The sequence below is a fragment of the Sus scrofa genome, chromosome 1 (genome assembly GCF_054392235.1).
Source record: "Sus scrofa isolate SSC_HxYL_T2T_F1_AM1 chromosome 1, Sscrofa_HxYL_maternal_Yorkshire_Landrace_v2.0, whole genome shotgun sequence".
NCBI lineage: Eukaryota > Metazoa > Chordata > Mammalia > Artiodactyla > Suidae > Sus > Sus scrofa.
This window is the reverse complement of record NC_139383.1, coordinates 73,696,965-73,716,027: the sequence shown is the minus strand read 5'-3', so window position 1 is coordinate 73,716,027 and position 19,063 is coordinate 73,696,965. Positions and strand designations below refer to the sequence as shown.

At 40.5% G+C, this 19,063-nt stretch overlaps 2 long non-coding RNA genes across 3 annotated transcripts in view; one reads left to right on the top strand and one right to left on the bottom strand.

The window, feature by feature from the left end:
- Positions 1-19,063, top strand: part of LOC110260430 (uncharacterized) — a 37,108-nt gene that overhangs the window by 5,115 nt on the left and 12,930 nt on the right. The window contains exons 1-2 of one of the 2 annotated variants that reach the window (XR_002343704.2): positions 10,250-10,359; positions 18,192-18,289. This is a non-coding gene — a long non-coding RNA (uncharacterized LOC110260430). Of the gene's footprint in view, positions 1-10,249; positions 10,360-18,191; positions 18,290-19,063 lie in introns of those variants that run through there. The other variant, XR_002343702.2, reaches the window with a different exon arrangement.
- Positions 5,759-19,063, bottom strand: part of LOC102159561 (uncharacterized) — a 28,576-nt gene continuing 15,271 nt past the window's right edge. Inside the window, exon 4 of the long non-coding RNA XR_002343705.2 lies at positions 5,759-7,076. This is a non-coding gene — a long non-coding RNA (uncharacterized LOC102159561). The remainder of the gene's footprint in view (positions 7,077-19,063) is intronic.

Genomic DNA, 19,063 nt, shown 5'->3' with positions numbered 1-19,063 from the left:
AACAATTAAATGCTTCAACCTGATAGTAACATAGGTCACTTCTGCCTCCAATCCATTGGCTAAATTATTCCTATGGCTCTGCCCAACTGCTAGGGAAGCTGGGAGTTTAATCCACCCATGGTCCCTAAAGGAGAGAACTGGATATGGGTGAGTGTTTAACGTTGGTACCGCAAAGGATCTTCATTCAAAGAAATATGACCATAAGGATCAGTTCATGTAAATATCGTAGATCTATTTTATTCAAAACCAATGAGCAGGAGTCCCATTGTGGCTCAGTGGGTTTAGAACCTGACTAGTATCCATGAGGACGTGGATTCGATCCTTGGCCTCACTCAGTGGTTTAAGGATCTGGTGTGGCTGTGGCTCTGGCTGTGGCAGGCAGCCACAGCTCCAATTAGACCCCTAGGCTGGGAACTTCCATGTGCTGCAGGTGTGGCCCCAAGAAGACAGAAAAAAAAAAAAAAAAGGCAGCAGCAATTGGCCTGTAATTTGCTACATTCCATTTTAAGCATAATTTCAAAATTCATGCTCAGTTTAACTTCAAAGGACAAAATTCGGAATTTAAAATAGAACCTTATGAAACAACCTAACTCTAACACAGGGGCTTTAACCAGGAATCCACAGATGAACTTCCGGGGATTTGGAACCTCCTGAAATTATGTAAAAAATATTCAGTGCATTTTTTTCTGAGGAATAGGTACATATCTGTCAATCTCAATAAGGATTTATGATGTATTCATTACTTTATTCAACTAATATGTATTGAGAGCCCACTATATTCCAGACATGATGTTCTGAGTGCTTGGGATCCAGCAGCAAAGACAACAGACAAGTTCCCAAATCTCCTGAAGCTTATAGTCTACAAAAGGATAGTAAAAAAGCAAGTAAATAATAAAAAAGACAATTTTAGATCCAGAGAGGTGACAAAAAAGGAAAATATGATAGGAACTGGAGTGAAGTGGATATAGAGGTTAGGGTTTGCTTTAGCTAAAATAGTCATAATAGACCTTTAGGAGGAGAAAATCTGACCTCAAACAGGAAAGATGAGAAGGAACTGGAGTTCCTGTTGTGGCTCAGCAAGTTAAGAACCCATCTAGTGTCCATGAGGGTGTGGGTTCAATTCCTGGCCTCACTCAGTGGGTTAAGGATCTGGCATTACCCCTAAGCTATGGTGTAGGTCACAGATGCAGCATCAGCATTGCTGTGGCTGTGGTGTAGGCCTGAAGCTGTAGCTCCAATTTGACCCCTAGCCTGGGAACTTCCATATGCCAGGAGTGCAGTCCTAAAAAAAATTAATTAATTAATTTTTAAAAATTAAGAAAAAAAGAAGGAACTGCCTATTCAGAGGCCTTGTAATCCTGGAGAAAAGTGTTCTGGTCAGAATTCTAAAGGAGCTGAAGAATGCATTGTGCATGCTGGAGAAATTGAAAGTATCTAGAGCATGGAGAGTGGGAAGAGTAGTAGGAAAAGCAGTGAAAGAGGAATGCAAGAGCCAGTTATATGGGACCTGTAGATAAGTGTTAGGTAATAGATCAGAATTTTATTTTAAGAGCAAGGTAGATAAATGCACAGTGTAAAGGAACCCCTTAGTATGGGAAGGCCCCAATTTCTTTCTGGTTCCACTGTTTGTATGTGTGGGTCATCAGGCCATGATCAGCTCTGCCAGTAAACACTAGGTTAGCTCAACTGGGCGCATCCCTGAGTGGGGATCCCCTTCCCTCCTTGCTGTTCCAAGGACATCCTCAAGCCCTTTGCCATGGTGTCATAGTGAATACCATGGCTTTCCCAAAATAATGGGGGCCTTCCAACAGATGCAGGGATATAAGAAGTTCCCCAGCTGGTAGCTTCAAACAGACTCAACATTCTTTGCAGGAGAATAAGGGGCTTCATCCTTTAGTGAGGTTTTGAGCAAGTCATTTTTACCTTAATGCTCATTTTTTCATTTGTGAAATGAGAATAGGAAGTTGTATTTTGGAGTGCTGTTGTTATGACCACATAATGTCCATTAAATGACCTAAAAATGAAACTGCACAAGTTTCTGTATGCAAATATGTATCATCTGTTCTTCTGAGTACCGTTATTACTTTACAATAGCCTTAGGTTTATATGTACCAACGGATACAGATGTGTGCCAGTTTAAGGAAACTTGACACATGAAGAATAATTGCCTACATCATAAAAATGTTCATTTTCAAAATAATGCCCACCAGGTACTTTTAAATAGTAATTTGCTAAAACACAATTTATAAAATTGAGATTTTAATAAATACTTTCTCCTTTTTTTTTTTTTTTGCTTTTTAGGGCCACACCCGCAGCATATGGAGCTTCCCAGGCTACGGGTCAAATGGGAACTATAGCCGCCAGCCTATGCCACAGCCATAGCCATGGCAATGCAGGATCCAGGCCGCATCTGCAACCTACACCACAGCTCATGGTCCTTAACCCGATCCTTAACCCACTGATTGAGGCCAGGGATTCAACCGGCAACCTCATGGTTCCTAGTCAGATTCGTTTCCACTGCACCACGACAAGAACACCTACTTTCTCCTTTTTTAAATTAAAAAAAAAAAATTTTTTTTTTAGGGCCGTACCCGTGGCATATGGACGTTTCCAGGCAAGGGGTCAAATCAGAGCTACATCTTTGGGGCTACAACACAGGCACAGCAGTGTGGGATCCAAGCCTCGACTTCAACGTACACTGTAGCTCATAGCAACACGAGATCCCCAACCCACTGGGCGAGGCCAGGGATGGAACCTGAATCCTCATGGATTCGTTTCCACTGTGCCACAATGGGAACTCCCACATATATTTTCAAGAACAGTTCTACTGTATCCATTGAGGCAAGTATATCAGTAACTGTAAATTCAAGGAAAAGGTCAATTTGAGTTAATTTTTAATTCTTATCCATCGAAAGAGAGATCAAAGCCCAGTATTTATTCATCCCAAGTATCTCTATACTTAAAAAAATGTTAAGCTCAACTACCAATGTGCATATCTGAATATAACATTGTTATATGCAGTATAAGTAGGAAATAAATGAAGACCATTCAAATGAGAACAAGCCAAGGCTATTTCAAGCAAAGAAGTTAGCCATCACTTGAATTTGGCAGAGACTCAAACGCAGGCATAGGAGTAGGAAAACTTTATAATGCAAAAAAAAAAAAAAAAAAAAAAAAGACAAGACTTCAGGTATGCTCTGTTTGGGTGTTGCTAGCTTGGAGAAGCTGGAGAGGACTAACTAGAAGAAGGGCATCCTGCTTTGGGGAGGATCAGTCTGGGAACCTATTTGGCTTCCTCTAGTTGGTCCTGAGTTGGAAGTGGGTGGTGATGAGGAATTGGAAAACCGGCAGTCATTTTCCAAGTTCCATTCATTCTGGCCTGATTGTAGCAGAAAAGTTGGTTTGGCTTCTCTAATTTGTTGCTTCAGAGATTATGGGTCAGAGTTCTCTTGTCATATATGGTCCAGCCATTGTCCATCTGTACAGTCAGTCTCTCAAACCATTAACTAGAAAGTAATGTAGCCCAGATAACGAAGAAGAAACTAAATCCAGATGAAAGGCAGCTTCCATTTGGGGTGAGATGGTATTTTGATATATTAACAAGTGGGATTTTTTTGTTTGTTTGTACCTATTAATTTCTTTATATCCCATGCACTCATTCATTCAAACTAGACTTTAGCATCCATTACTTCAAGGTTAAGGATGATACAAAAGAACTTTACAGAAAAATATGAGTTGTCTGTGACTTTTGATATTTAAAATGGACTTGTGAAATTCAAGGCAGGGGAAAAAAAGTTTGAGAGAAAACTTTTTTATTTGCATTTCAAAAGTCTAGATTTTAAGGGAGTTTCCATTGTGGCACAGTGGAAATGAATACGACTAGTATCCATGATGATGCAGGTTCAATCCCTGGTCTTGCTTAGTGGGTTGTGGATCCAGCATTGCTGTGAGCTACAGTGTAGGTCGAAGATGTGGCTGGGATCTGGCATTGCTGTGGCTGTGGCTGTGTCCCAGGCTGGTAGCTGCAGCTCCTGGGAATTTCCATATGCTGCAGGTATGGCCCTAAAAAAACAAACAAACAAACAAAAAGTCTAGATTTCGAGTATCAAGACCCAATAAACTGAAGGATTTAGATTATAAAGTTTATGCCTTAAAAAGCAAGTTCTGAAAAAGAAGTGATAAGCCAGAGGAAGTTTTCCAAATCCAGAAATGGAATATGAGACTGTGTGGTTGGGAGAAAGAAGGAGCAAAGGAAGGAAGCTCACTTCCAACACTTGTGACAGTTCCCTGGGAAACAAGAGGGGCAACTGCAACACTTGCTAGGTTTGAGGGAGTCTAAATGCAGAGGGTAGAGGGGAATTGTGCCTCCTTTCTGAGATGGAGACTGGAGCAGCACCAGCCCAACATAGCATAGCCAGGCACAATGAGGGTAGGCACAGCGGTGTACATGAGTTTGGACAAAAGGTGGCCGTAAATACTGTCCACTCATTAGAGTCTGTTTTTCATGTGTGGCTGTGAGTGGAGCAGGTGTGGCTCTGAGACTGAAGATTTTTTTTGTTTGTTTTTTAGGGCCACACTGTGGCATATGGAGGTTCCCAGGCTAGGGGTTGATGGGAGCTACAGCTGCCAGCCTACACCACAGCCACAGCAATGCTGGATCCAAGCTATGTCTGTGACCTACACCATAGCTCATGGCAACGCCAGATCCTTAACCCACTGAGCAAGGCCAGGGATCAAACCTGCGTCCTCGTGGATACTAGTCAGATTCATTAACTGCTGAGCCACAACTCGAGCTCTGAGACTGAAGATTTTTAAAAAAAAATTTTTTTATTTAAGTATAGTTAATTTACAATGCTGTGTTAGTTTCTGGTGTACAGCAAAGTGATTCTGATATATATATATTCAGAATTCTTTTTCATATTAGTTCCCGCTTTGGTTTATTACAGAATATTGAATATAGTTCCCTTGCTATATAGTAGGACCTTGTTATCTATTTTATATATAGTAGTGTGTATCTGCTAGTCCCAAATTCCTAATTTATCCCTTCCCTACCCCATTTTCCCTTTGGTAACCATAAGCTTGATTTTTATGTCTGTGAGTCAGCTTCCGTTTTGTAAATAATACCATATTTTGGATTCCACATATAAGTGACATCATATGATATTTGTCTTTCTCTTTCTGACTTCCTTTACTTAGTACGATAATCTCTAGATCCATCAGTATTGCCGCAAATGGCATTGTTTTGTTCTTTTCTGTGGCTGAGCAGGTTCCCATTGTGTATACGTATCACATCTTTATCCATTCATCCATTGATGGACACTTAGTTTGCTTCTGTGGGACTGCAGAACTGAAGCAGGCCTGCACCTCAAATGTTTGATCACAGATCCCACAATGACTTCCACCTCAGAGGGAGCCAGCAGGGGAGGTGACTGTGGCTTAGCAGCAAATGCCACCTGCCTACCATGTGGATGCCAGCCCAGTGAGAAAAGTATAGGGGGTAGGCACGGGAGAAGACTAAATCAGCTGAGATTAGCTAGAGGTCTCATTTCTACCTCCTAGCATAGCAGTTTTGGGAAAGAGAAATTGGCTCAGTTATAAAGAGACAAAGAAGTTTACATGTAGCAATATTTAAAGTTTTCATATTATACTTACAGCTCATAAATATATTTACCCTATAACTCAAATTTGCTTTTAAACAATTTTTTAAATGGAATTTTCTGACTCCTGATATCTAAGTAATATCACCCAAACAAAATAGTTTCCTTGACATGATGGCTTTAATATCATAATAAGACCAACTTAAACACAAACTATTTTCAATAATTAGTCCAAATTCTGATAAATATAAATCTGAATTGTCTTGAATTGTTATTGCCTTCCTCGATGACATCCATTGATGAATGCCGAACATTTATCTTTATGAGATTTATATAAATACTAATGTAGACTTTGAATAATATCACATTTCCTTTAGGTAATCAAATGCCATTAAAACTATTAGAACTTTGACAATCCTGTGTTGAGTTATATTATCAACTATCATGTATTGAATTCGTGCTAGAGCCAAGTATTTTGCACAAATTATTTATTTCTCACAAACATTCTTGGGAGTATAATTGTTCCCATTTCACATCTTAGGAGAGTGAGGCTGAGCTCAAGGTCACACTAGGAAGTGGCGGGTCAAGGATAAAAGTCTTCAGTCATCTGACCCCCAGACAGACGAGGTCTGCTTCCACCTATATGACACTCTGTATCTCTTTGCTCACCCTTTTTTGGGGAGGAAATAGAATATGCAGATACAGTAGCTAATTTTAATTTCTTCTTTATTCTAATTTACACATGGATGTTATAGAAATTAAAACATCTGTGACAAAATACTCATCTTTTCAAAAATAACAAACTACATTTTACTATTCTCAAAACAAATCTGGTATTCAGTAAGTGGTTACAGAGGATTGTTATCTATGTTTTGACCCCCTTTCCTTTGAGAAACATAACATATAGTAAAAACCTTTTTTTTTCCCATGGAAAATTTGTCTCCCACATGCTTTTGGGTCATAAGTTGTCTCTTTATTACATCCCAGAGGGAGGAAGTTGACTGGAAAAGATTCCAGAGCTTAACTAGTAGAGGACATTATACATTTCAGTGCAAGAAAAAAAAAAAAAAAAAAAAAAAAAAAAAACAATTTCATCAAAAGCCAAGCAGATAAATTAAGGATCCTATAACAAATCTTGTAATATAGGCTCTGCATTTGTTTTGTCTTGGTTTTTAATTTCACTAAAGTTACTAAATCTGTGCACCAGATGCTGAAGTAGAACTCTTGCTTCAATTCAGTTTTGCCCTTCCCATCCCAAGTCAGTCAGTCCTTATTGCAGCTGACCTTCTTTTGGGTCTGGAAGTGAGGGAGGGCTGACAGGGAGTCTGGAGGTGAGGGAGGGCTGACAGGGAGTCTGGAGTGAAGGAGGGCTGGCAGGGACAGGCAGAAGAGAAGAGAGGAGATCCAGGCACATTGACTGGAAGCCGTGCTCCCCAAGGTCTCAGCATGTACAGTCTGGGAAGGAGCCAAAGTCCTAAACTGGAAAGCAAAACAAAGCAAACTAAAACTCCAGCATGGGGGGGAAATGAAGTTCAATACTGTACACATCTTTTTATGTGATGAGCAGTGGAGTTTTGTGGCCTGAGCACATGGACAATAATATAGAATTTAGTAATACAAAAGCTACTGTTTATTGGCGTTCCCATTATGGCTCAGCAGGTTGGAGACCCGATGTTGTCTATGTGAGGATGAGGGTTTGACCCCTGGCCTCACTCAGTAGGTTAAGGATCCAGCATTGCCACAGGCTGCGGTGTGGATTGCAAATGTGGCTTGGATCTGGCGTTGCTGGGGCTGTGGCATAGGCCTCGGCTGCAGCTCCGATTTGACCCCTAGCCCAGGAACATCCATATGTCACAGGTGTGGCTGTTTAAAAAAAAAAGAAAAAAAAGCTACTATTAATTGAATGCTTTTTAGGCATCAGGGGCGATACTAAATATTTTACAGAGATTTTGCAGTCAATCCTCACACAGTTGACACAATTACAGATTGTGTCCCACTTTGCAGATAAGGAAATGGAAGTTTAAAGACATCAAGCATTTGCCTAGTAAGTGGGCCAGCAGTCTGACTGAAGATTAGAATTCTCTCTGCCACCTTGCAGTACCAATTACCAACAGTGAGGGTTCTTGCTTATAAGCAACAAAACAAGCCCTATCTAAAGAAAAAAAAAAAATGTTGGAGTAAAGGGGGCTCATAGAATTCCAGAGCCTGAGAGAACAGGTTTGGGAAACAGGGAAGAATCCAGGGCCTCAGGAGGCCAGGTCATAGGAACACTTTATCCAAGATGCCAGCATCTCAGCTTCTGCTACATTGAACCATCTAGAAATGACCACTGAACATCATGCCAACCCTACGAGCTGCCCCAGATGCACCGACCTGGGTGGGAGGGTCCATGGCCGGGTGTTGGGGTTCCTGATTCATGTTACAAAGTGTGTGGAGAGTTAGATTCAAACTCCTTGGCATCTAAAATGGAAAGTGAGGTCCTATATACCAAGATCACATGCAATGAAGAATTCCCCTAAATGCAAGGACAGATAGATTTTGATAGCCAAAGGAATGTCATAATGTCCTTCCAGACTACCCACTGTAGCCACTTTGTAGCAAATCATTCCATTAGGAAAGTCAGTGTAGGGCTGTTAAAATAATTTTGAAAGGTCAGGCAAAGGTGGAATTGTGCAAACATTAAATATCACAAATCAAAACCTGACTGACCTAGAAATTTATTCTATTAGATTGATTTGCAATCTCTAAATGCAAACTTCAAAAAGACAAATTTGGTAACCCATATGCTAAACAGCAATTAACTGGAATGCTGAGGGAATGGAATATTCTTGTTAACTTAAATTTCTAACTGAATGTGATTAAGCCTTTGAAAAGACCCACAAACCTTTATATTTCAGATCTTGTCACTGGAATTCTTAATAAAATATTTGGATTGTGAAGATTTTGCAATGCCTCAGAATTCCTTTTTTTTTTTTTTCTTTTTGGTCTTTTTCTAGGGCCACAGCCACAGCATATGGAGGCTCCCAGGCTAGGGGTCTATCTAATTGGAGCTACAGCTGCCAGCCTACACCACAGCCACAACAACTCCAGATCCTTAACCCACTGAGCGAGGCCAGGGATCAAACCCGAAACCTCATGGTTCCTAGTCGGATTCGTTAACCACTGAGGCACAATGAGAACTCCGGCCTTAGAATTTCTGATGCCACCACATATGGGTGTAAAATGCAGTGGGCATAGACCGTGCTAAATGTGTACAGATCCCAGGGTATATGTTCATTGTATGTTTCATTAGCTGAACTTCCAATATGAGTTTGCCTTTTGTTTTTCCATTGCATAAGAACTGGATAAATAGGAAATAAATCGTGCCCATATAAACTTTTTTTCTGGAGCCAACTAATGGCAAGCATACTCCTAGGCTCTAAACATAAAACAATAAAGGTGTTTCAAAAGTGAGATGGGAATTAAGAAAAAGAGATGACTAATTCTGAATTAAGGATAGAGATGGGAACCATCTGAGTTGGGCCTTGAGGGATGACAAGCAGGATATTGTCAGGTGAGGGAGGGAGAAGGAGGAGCATCCCATAGGCAGAAAGAGCAAAGTGAAGGGAAGGGTGAATAATTCAGTGGGCCTAACATGAGTGTGTTAAAGGGGCTATGAGATCACCCCAAAGAGATGGTAACACCAGGTTGTCAATGGCTGCAAATACCATCCTAAAGGAGTGTGGACTTCTTTTTGAGAGTCCACTGAGTCTTTTTTCACATGAAGGTGATAAGATCACAAATGCAGGACAGAAAGATCACTTTGACAACAGGTAAAAGGCAGAAAGAGAGACCAGAGGTAGGAAATTACATGAGAGGTGTTAAGAGGTAATAAATAATTGCTCAGACTAGTGCAATAATGGGTGGGAGGAATTCTTTCTAAGAGTTACCTTAGAGACAGAATCCATAGGAATTGGTATCTGATTGAACAAGGGGGAGAGGAGATTGTGTGAAAAAAAAATGAGTATTTGGATATTAGGGCTCATCATATAGTAATTGACTCCTTTTTGCAAAAACAACAATAGTAATAATTGCACATCTAATTGGCTTATTGAATAAGTGGAGCAGTGGATTCCAGTTTTGATTAATCATCTCCCCAGCTCAGACATAATGAAGTAGATTGCGTGGAAATGAAAACCAGTAATTCACATTTATAAAGCTCTCCAGGAGTTCCTGTTGTGGTGCAGTGGAAACAAATCCGACTAGGAACAATGAGGTTGCGGGTTCAATCCCTGGCCTTGCTCAGTGGGTTAAGGATCCGGCATTGCCGTGAGCTGTGGTGTAGGTTGCAGATGCGGCTCGGATCCCGAGTTGCTGTGGCTCTGGCGTAGGCCGCTGGCTACAGCTCCGATTATAGACCCCTAGCCTGGGAACCTCCATATGCCATGGGTGTGGCCCTAAAAAAAAAAAAAAAGACAGATAAATAAAAAAAAATAAATCTCTCCAAGGATTCTGATAATCAGTCAATTTAAGAAAGTACTGCAGTTGAAGATGTGAAAAGGAAGTGACACTTAATGACATCCGATTCTGCAGTATTATGTTCTGTCTACTTCTGATACATAGCCTGAATCTCACTACTAATTCTACCGCACCCATTTTACTCTTAGGCCCATTGATTGATTGCCAAAACAAAGTTGCTGCTATCTACCTGAGTTCCATGCTTCCACTCTTGTTCCTGTGCAGTCCATTCTCCACAAAGCAACCAAACCAGTTCTTCAAAAAGGTAAATCAGGAGTTCCTGTCGTGGCGCAGTGGAAATGAATCTGACTAGGAACCATGAGATTGTGGGTTCCATCCCTAGCCTCGCTCAGTGGGTTGAGGATCTGGCCGTGAGCTGCAGTGTAGGTGGAAGACTCAGCTCAGATCCCATGTTGCTGTGGCTGTGGTGAAGGCCGGCAGCTGTAGCTCTGATTGGACCCTTAACCTGGGGACATCCATATGCCTCGGGTGTGGCCCTAAAAAGCAAAAAAAAAAAAAAAAAAAAAAACAAAAAACAACCAAAAAAACCAGACTTTTCACCCTCTTGCTGAAACTACTCTAGTGACTTCCTATCATACTGTGATAGTTTTAAAATATGTCCACAAATCCTTTGTTGCATTTCCCTAGAAAGAATAAAGCCTGATTTCCCTTCCCTTGATTATGGGCTATACTTAGTGACTTGTTTCTAAGAAACAAGACAAAATTGATGATGTGTGGTGTCCAAGATTAGAATATAAAACATTGTGGTCTTCTTCTTGCTCTTTTTTTTTTTTCTTTTTTCTTTTTACAGCCACACTTGCAGCATATGGATATTCCCAGACCAGAGGTCAAATCCAAGCTGCAGCTGTGGCCTCTGCCACAGCCACAGCAACACCGGATCTTTATCCCTCTAAGTGACACCAGGGAACTAACCCACATCCTCACAGAGACACCGTCATGTCCTTACCCCACGGAGCCACAATAGGAACTCTTCTTGCTCCCTTTTCTTGAATCACTTCTTGCGAGAAGATAACTACTATGTCATGAGAACATTTAAGCAGCCCTATGGAGGGGTCCATATGGTGAAAAACTGAAGGCTTCTACCAATAGCCATCTTGAAAACAGATCCTCCAGCCTCCATCAAGCCTTCAGATGGCTGCAGCCATAGACACTATCTTTTTTTTTTTTTTTTTTTTTTTTTTTGTCTTTTTGCCATTTCCTGGGCCACTCCCTCGGCATATGGAGGTTTCCAGGCTAGGGGTCGAATCGGAGCTGTAGCCACCGGCCTACGCCAGAGCCACAGCAACTCGGGATCCGAGCCGAGTCTGCAACCGACATCACAGCTCACGGCAATGCCGGATCGTTAACCCACTGAGCAAGGTCAGGGACCGAACCCGCAACCTCATAGTTCCTAGTCGGATTCGTTAACCACTGCGCCACGACGGGAACTCCCACAGACACTATCTTGACTATGATTATCTCAGAGGCCCTGAGTCAAAACCACTCTGCCCTGTGACTCCCAATTCCTGACTCACAGAAACTACGAGATATAATGGTTTTGAGCTTCTATGTTTGGGAGGAAATCTGTAAAGCAACAACAGATAACTAATACACATACTTAAAATACAATGCAAACACCTTGCCATAACCAGCAAGGTCCTACATACTTGGGATTCTGCCCATATTACTAATTTTGTCTACCACTCACTTTGTGGAAAAGACTATTAGTTATCCCTTATCAACAAACTGTCTTTTCTTTGGAGTTCCTGTCATGGTGCAGTGGTTAATGAATCCGACTAGGAACCATGAGGTTGCCAGTTCGATCCCTGGCCTTGCTCAGTGGGTTAAGGATCCGGTGTTGCCGTGAGCTGTGGTGTAGGTTGCAGATGCGGCTTGAATCTGGCATTGCTGTGGCTCTGGCATAGGCCGGTGGCTACAGCTCAGATTCAACCCCTAGCCTGGGAACCTCCATATGCCGCAAAAAGACAAAAAAATGAAACAAAACAAAAAAAACTTGTCTTTTCTTTATATAGAAATAGAGTCACCAAAGTTTACCCAGACACATGAATTCAAACAAAGGACCACATTTCCTAGCCTCCCTCACAGCTAGAATTGGTCATATGGCAAATTATGGCCAATAGGATATGAGCAAAGAGATGTGTGTAACTACTGAGTTGTGCCTTTAAATGGAGGATATGGCTTCTGTTCCCGTTTCCCTCATTCCTGCTGACTGGAATACCAATATGATGGTAAAAGGGTAGAACCTGGACTAGCCAACTCAAGTTGCAGGATGGAGGTTACATGGCAAGCATGGCAAAGCAGCAATAAAAAGGGCCTAGGTCCTCAATACCACCAAGGCTGCCTTGTCTTATACATGAGCAAGACACAGGGCTGACCTATCTTGTACTTAAATCATTGCATTTTTTGTCTCTTTACTGCCACAGCCCAACCTATACCTTAACTTACTCAGCTCTTTGTTTATTGCATTCTAGCCACACCGATTTTCTCTCTTCTCTTCTACTACCCTGAAGTCTTTGTCCTTGCTATTCTCTCTTCTTGGAATGCCTTTCCCTCAGAAGTCCCCCATGACTGACTGCTTGCGATTAGGTTTCACTGTTTCATATGAAGTTCCCTCCCCTGTGTGGCCCTCTAATATATCATCATGAGTTCTATTCTTCGTGACACTCATCAGCACCTTAAATTTCTTCATTTATCTATCTATTGCCTGTCAGTCTCCACTAGAATAGAATTTCCATAAGATTGAGACTCTTAGCTGCTTTTTTTTCTGCTGAATCTCCTGTGCCAAGAAAGTGCCTGCATGTAGTAGGTGCTCTATAAATATCCATTGTGCAAATAAACAAGCAATGATTAGTACTAAATGATGCCAAGAATCTAGGCCTTGGAGCATGGTTCATAATTCAGCCTCCCTACCGGCTGAAATTAGGGCAAATTAGGTAACAAGAATGACTTCACTCAGGATTAACAAAAGAAAGCCAGTGAGTCTCTTTTACCTCCATTATAAAGTAGTCTGATTTAATGAGGAAAAAGAAACACCAAAACAGTAAATGAATCTCTGTTTTTAGCCTACTAGAAAATCCATCTGGAGGAGCTCCCTGGTGGCCTAATGGGTTAATGATCTGGGGTTGTCACTGCTGAGGCTCAGGTTGCTGCTATGGCAAGGGTTCAGTCCCTGGCCTGGGAAATTCCACATGTCACGGGAGCAGTCAAAAAAAAAAAAAAAGGGAGAAACAAAGAAAGAAAACCCAATTAGAAAGATGTAAAAAGTAGTTCATAAAAATATTAGGCTTAAACAACAGATTCTCTTAAATCCTAATATAGATTATTGTATTACATTGCCTCTATAAATGCCAACTGTTGTGAGACACACCACTGTTTTATGTACTATGAAAAAAGGAAAACTGCTACTGTGGTACATTGTGTTGTTATTCTCAAGGTCTGTTCCCACTGCCTCTCCCAGCCTCATAGTGGGTGGAGTCCACTTCCCCACTCCATTGTCAGAATTGACCATATGACTTGCTTTGACCAATTGGATGTGAGTAGACATGACAAAGGCCATATCCAGGCAGCTTTAAACGCACTTGTGGTGTTAGATTCAGCTTCTGTGCTTTCCGTCAACCATGAGATAGTGGTAGAATAGTCCCAGAACGTGAGTAGTCCTTCTACCTGGATTTGAGAATGCATGTGTAGCTGTGCAGACATATGAAGCCAAGCTCAGTCAAACCAACCCGAGCAAAGGCCAGTGGAGCCACCGCCAACCCACAGCCCTATATAAGGTAAACAAGAAGTAGGTGTCATTGTAAGCCAGTGAGCTATCCATAATCAAAATAACAGCCATGACAGTTAAACTACCACATACCGGAAGTTCCCACTTTGGCTCAACTAGTATCCATGAGGATGTGGGTTCGGTCCCTGGCCTCACTCAGTGGGTTAAAAGGATCCAGCATTGTTGTGAGCTGTGGTGTGGGTTGCAGATGTGGCTTGGATCCCACGTTGCTGTGTCTGTGGCATAGGCCAGAAGCTGTAGCTCCAATAAGACCCCTAGACAGGGAACTTCCATATGCTGCAGGTGCAGCCCTAAAAAGTAAAACAAACAAAAAAAACCTACTACATACAACCAAATGTAAGCTGCATGTTGACTTCAGAGATGTTAAAGTATGAAAAAATATGTCTTAAAAGTGAACAAAATATGTATTATATGTTATCATATACCAGCACAAGATATATTACAAATATTCAATAAGTATTTGTTGATACTGATGTTATGTACATGGTGATGTGGAGTTCATATGTTTAGTGAGAGTTCTTTTTTTTTTTTTTTTTTTGCTTTTTAGGGCCACACCGGCAGCATATAGAAGTTCCCAGGCTAGGGGCTGAATTGGGGCTGCAGTTGCCAGCCTATACCACCGTCACAGCAATGCTGTGTTGCACACAGCTCACAGCAGTGCTGGATCCTTAACCCACTGAGCAGGACCAGGGATCAAACCCACTAGTCAGGGCCATAACCCACTGAGCCGCAATGGAAACTCCCATTAGTGAGAGTTCTTGATGCAAATTTTTCTTTTTAACACACCGTGTGTAACTTTAGGTAATAATTGAAATGAAATTAAAATGTATATAGCAAGCGAAGTTCAAATTAAATGAAAGGTAAGTTGGGACTTTTCATTACTTCTCATCTGACCCCATTCCTTATGCCTCACATAATTTCATGATTTATATGCCAAAGGACTTCCTCTCTCTCTGGGCCCTCCATAGCCCATATACTTGATATTAGTCTTATATTATTTGGAAGCTAACCAGAGAACTAAGGGAGCAAAATGGAGTTTAGTAGCCACTAGCATAAACATAAGACAAAATATTTGGATGGATGCTTATGAAACAAGTTTTTTATACTTTCCAAACTAGATAAGAGGCTGAACAGGCTGAAGGAGGGAAGAGGCGGAACCACATGAGCCGCAGGCAGAGTTCGAGAAATGTCATCATCTGCCAAAATAAGCACCATCCACTGCCAATGCCAGGATCTCTGTGGATGCCATCTCAGAACATTGCTCACTGTTTATAGTCTAACACTGTATATGTATAAATTAATCACAATATATGACATGGGTATTTTTACCCAGAAAAAAATAACAGTGATGATGATAATAATCATCATGATAGTAAACACTAATTGGGCAGAGCACTGACTATCTGCCTAGCACTAGGTTAAACGATTTATCTAAATTATCTTATTTATTCTTCACAATACTCTTATGTATTAGTCAGCTATTGCTGCAATAATGCTTTGTAACAAGCTACCCCCACAACTGGTACCTTATAGCAACAAGCATTTCTTCTTTCTCATTCCTCTGCAGGCCAGCTGTGGTTTGGGTGAAATAAGGTGTGCTCTACTGCATAGATCTGCTTCAAGTTGTGGGCAAGGGAGACTGCTCCAGGGTGCATTTAGGTTAGACATGCTCCATATGTGTCTCATTATTTTGGGAAGAACAGCTACCAGGGCATGTTATTCTCATGATGATGGTAGGAGGACAAGAGGGCAAGTGAAAACACATGCTTCCAGGCTTAGAACTGGCACACTGTCACTTCCACCCACATTCCATGACCAAGACCAATATTGATTGGAAGGGACAAATACCTCAAGGGAGAATGGAGGGAGTAATTTCTGGAACTAAACAAAAAAATATTCTACTACCTCAGCCATAAAAAAGAATGAAATAATTCCATTTGCAGCAACTTGGATGCAGCTAGAGATTCTCATACTAAGTGAGGTAAGTCAGAAAGAGAAAGACAAATACCATATCATATCACGTATATGTGGAATCTAAAAAACAGCAAAAATGGGGAGTTCCTGTCAATGCACAGTGGAAATGAATCCGACTAGGAACCATGAGGTTTCAGGTTTGATCCCTGGCCTCGCTCAGTGGATTAAGGATTCGGCATTGCCGTGAGCTGTGGTGTAGGTCACAGATGCAGCTCAGATCTGATGTTGCTGTGGCTGTGATGTAGGCTAGCAGCTGTGGCTCCAATTGGACCCCTAGCCTGGGAGCCTCCATATGCTGTGGGTGAGGCCCTAAAATAAATAAATAAATAAATAAGGCAAAAAAAATTTTTTAAAAAAACCCAGCAAAAATGAACCTATCCACAGAACAGAAACAGACTCATAGACATAGAGAAAAGACTTGTGGTTGCCAAGGGGTGGGGAGGGAGTGGGATGGATTGGGAATTTGGGGTTAATAGATGCAAACTATTACATTTAGAATGGATAGGTAATAAGCTCCTACTGTATAGCACAGGGAATTGTGTCCAAACTCTTGGGATAGAACATGATGGGGGATGATAGGAGAAAAAGTATATATATATGAATGACTAGGTCACTTTTCTGTACAACAGAAATTGGCACAACACTGTAAATCAACTATACTTTAATAAAAATATATTCTATAATAATATAGGTATATAGGTATTTAACACTCATTTTACAGATGAATAAACCAAAGCACAGAAGGTTAAGTGACTTGTCCAAAGACATTCAGCTAGGAAGTGATGAAAGCAAGTTTTATATCCAGCCTGATTCCAGAGCCTAGTATGTTAACTATCACTCTGTACAGTTTTAACAAATGAGACACCAGGGGCACTATAAAGGGAAATATAGAAGCAGTGGTCATTTTACAATAAAATAATGGGACCTGAGGAAAAGACAAATGCAAGACAAAGACAGACTATTCTGAGGTCCTAATCAATAAAGATGATTTTCTCACTAGCTTTCATAACTGCAAGAGGTTATATCGTAGGAGTCCACAGAAGGATGTGGGCTCATTTATTTTTAAATTCCCTTTCAACCATACAAATATGTTAACATTTTATGTATATAAATATTACCTTTGTTACTTATTTCCTACCCACCTCCTTTGAAAGGGAAATTTCATTTATTCTGATAATTGCAAGTAACCTATAAAGGAATTATAAAATGTCTCCTTGTAAAAATACTTGGGGGCTTCAGTGGCAGTCATATTAAATCAATATTAAAAATAGTGAAGTCTGCTCAACAGACTTTGAAAAACTTATGGTTACCAAAGGGGACAGGTGGGTGAGAGAGTGATGGACTGAGGGTTTGGGACTGGCATATGAATATTGAAGTATATGGAATGACTGGCCAATGGGGACCTGCTGTATAGCACAGAGAACTCTACCCAGTATTCTGTGGATTTAATCTATGTGGGAAAGGAATCTAAAAGAGAATGGATATGTGTACATGTATAACTGAATCACTTTGTTGTACAGCAGAAATTATTACAACAATGTAAATCAACTTTACTTCAATAAAATTTTTAAAGATGAGAAAAAATGACATCTAATGAAAACACTAGATCCAAGCCTTAAGAGTCCTGCAAATAGTCCTGTACAAAAAAAATAAAGAAACCTGAGATATGATTACAAAATATGAGAACCAAGGTGCAAATGTCACCAACAAATCCTTTGGAAATATTTTTTAAAAAGAGACTCTGTCTCTCTTAGAAACTCGGATAGATGAAAAACAGGAGGGAGTTCTACACCTTGGGTACTTCAAAGATTGAGATGTTGACCAGTTCATGAAGCTTCAGTATTTTGGAACGCTCACAGACCCGCTGTTTTTTAACTCCGTGTGCTTCCTATAGCACAAATACTTTAGAAGGATTGTTTTTCTTCTTGCTACAGTAGCAAAAGAAGCTACTGTCATGAAATAGACCCGTAAGTCAGTGTTACTACTAAAAGCCAAACCTACTATGAGACTCACACTTCTCACTCCAGTTTTCTCTACTTTATTATTATGATGATTTCAATTTCAAACTGCAGCTGTGGTCATTCATTCCCCTTTAGAGTAAGTATAAAGCTGAAACATCTTCCAAAATATAAAACCAAAGAGTTACAGGTTAAATTTCCCATTTCATCTTGTTTGGATCTCAATTTAAACCATACAAAGATATTTTTGAGACAATTTGAATATTAAGAATTTTGGTAACTTTGTTAGGTGCAATTGTATTGTGGTTTCTTTTTAAGGAAATATTTATTTCTTATAAATAAATTCTTAAATTTTTACAGGCAAAATGATATCTGGGACTTGCTTCAAAATATTCCAGCATTGTTGGGAAGAGGAATGAAAAATGTGGATAACTGTTGAAACTGGATAATAAGTACAGGTGGGCTCATTATCTTTTTTCTTTTTTTTAAATTTTGGGTAGAGTTTGAAAACTACAATAAAAAGTAATAAAAAAATACTCACTTTAAAATACCACCAAAAGACCTCTGTAAGAGAAGTCTAATTCAACAGAAGAGTTAAATGGTGAATAGATTTTGTCTAAAATAAAAGAAGTTCCAAGCCCTGTATCTTGCAACATTCTTTTTTTTTTTTTTGTCTTTTTGCCATTTCTTGGGCCGCTCCCATGGCATATGGAAGTTCCCAGGCTAGGGGTCGAATTGGAGCTGTAGCCGCTGGCCTATGCCAAGTCACAGCAACATGGGATCCGAGCCACATCTGCAACTTACAGCACAGCTCACAGCAACGCCAGATCCTGAACCCACTGAGCAAGGCCAGGGATCGAACCCGCAACCTCATGGTTCCTAGTCAGATTCATTAACCACTGAGCCATGACGGGAACCCCTCTTGCAACATTCTTAAAACTATACATCACCATCATATCCGCAGGCAACGCAGCATTTCAGTTGTCTTTTGTATGTAACACATGCTTATGCTATGTGGGTTAATTGTGTGATTTGCTTTACAGTTAAAAACAGCCTTTCTCATAAGAGTATACAAAATAAAAACACTTTATATTTGTCTGATTTGAAGTTGGGAGGACCTATGGTTGAAGAGTGGAAAATGATGGGAGTTCGTGTTGTAAGCCAAGCACTGATCTAAGTACTTTATGAACTTATGCCAATATTCAAAACTACCCATTGACATAGGTATTACT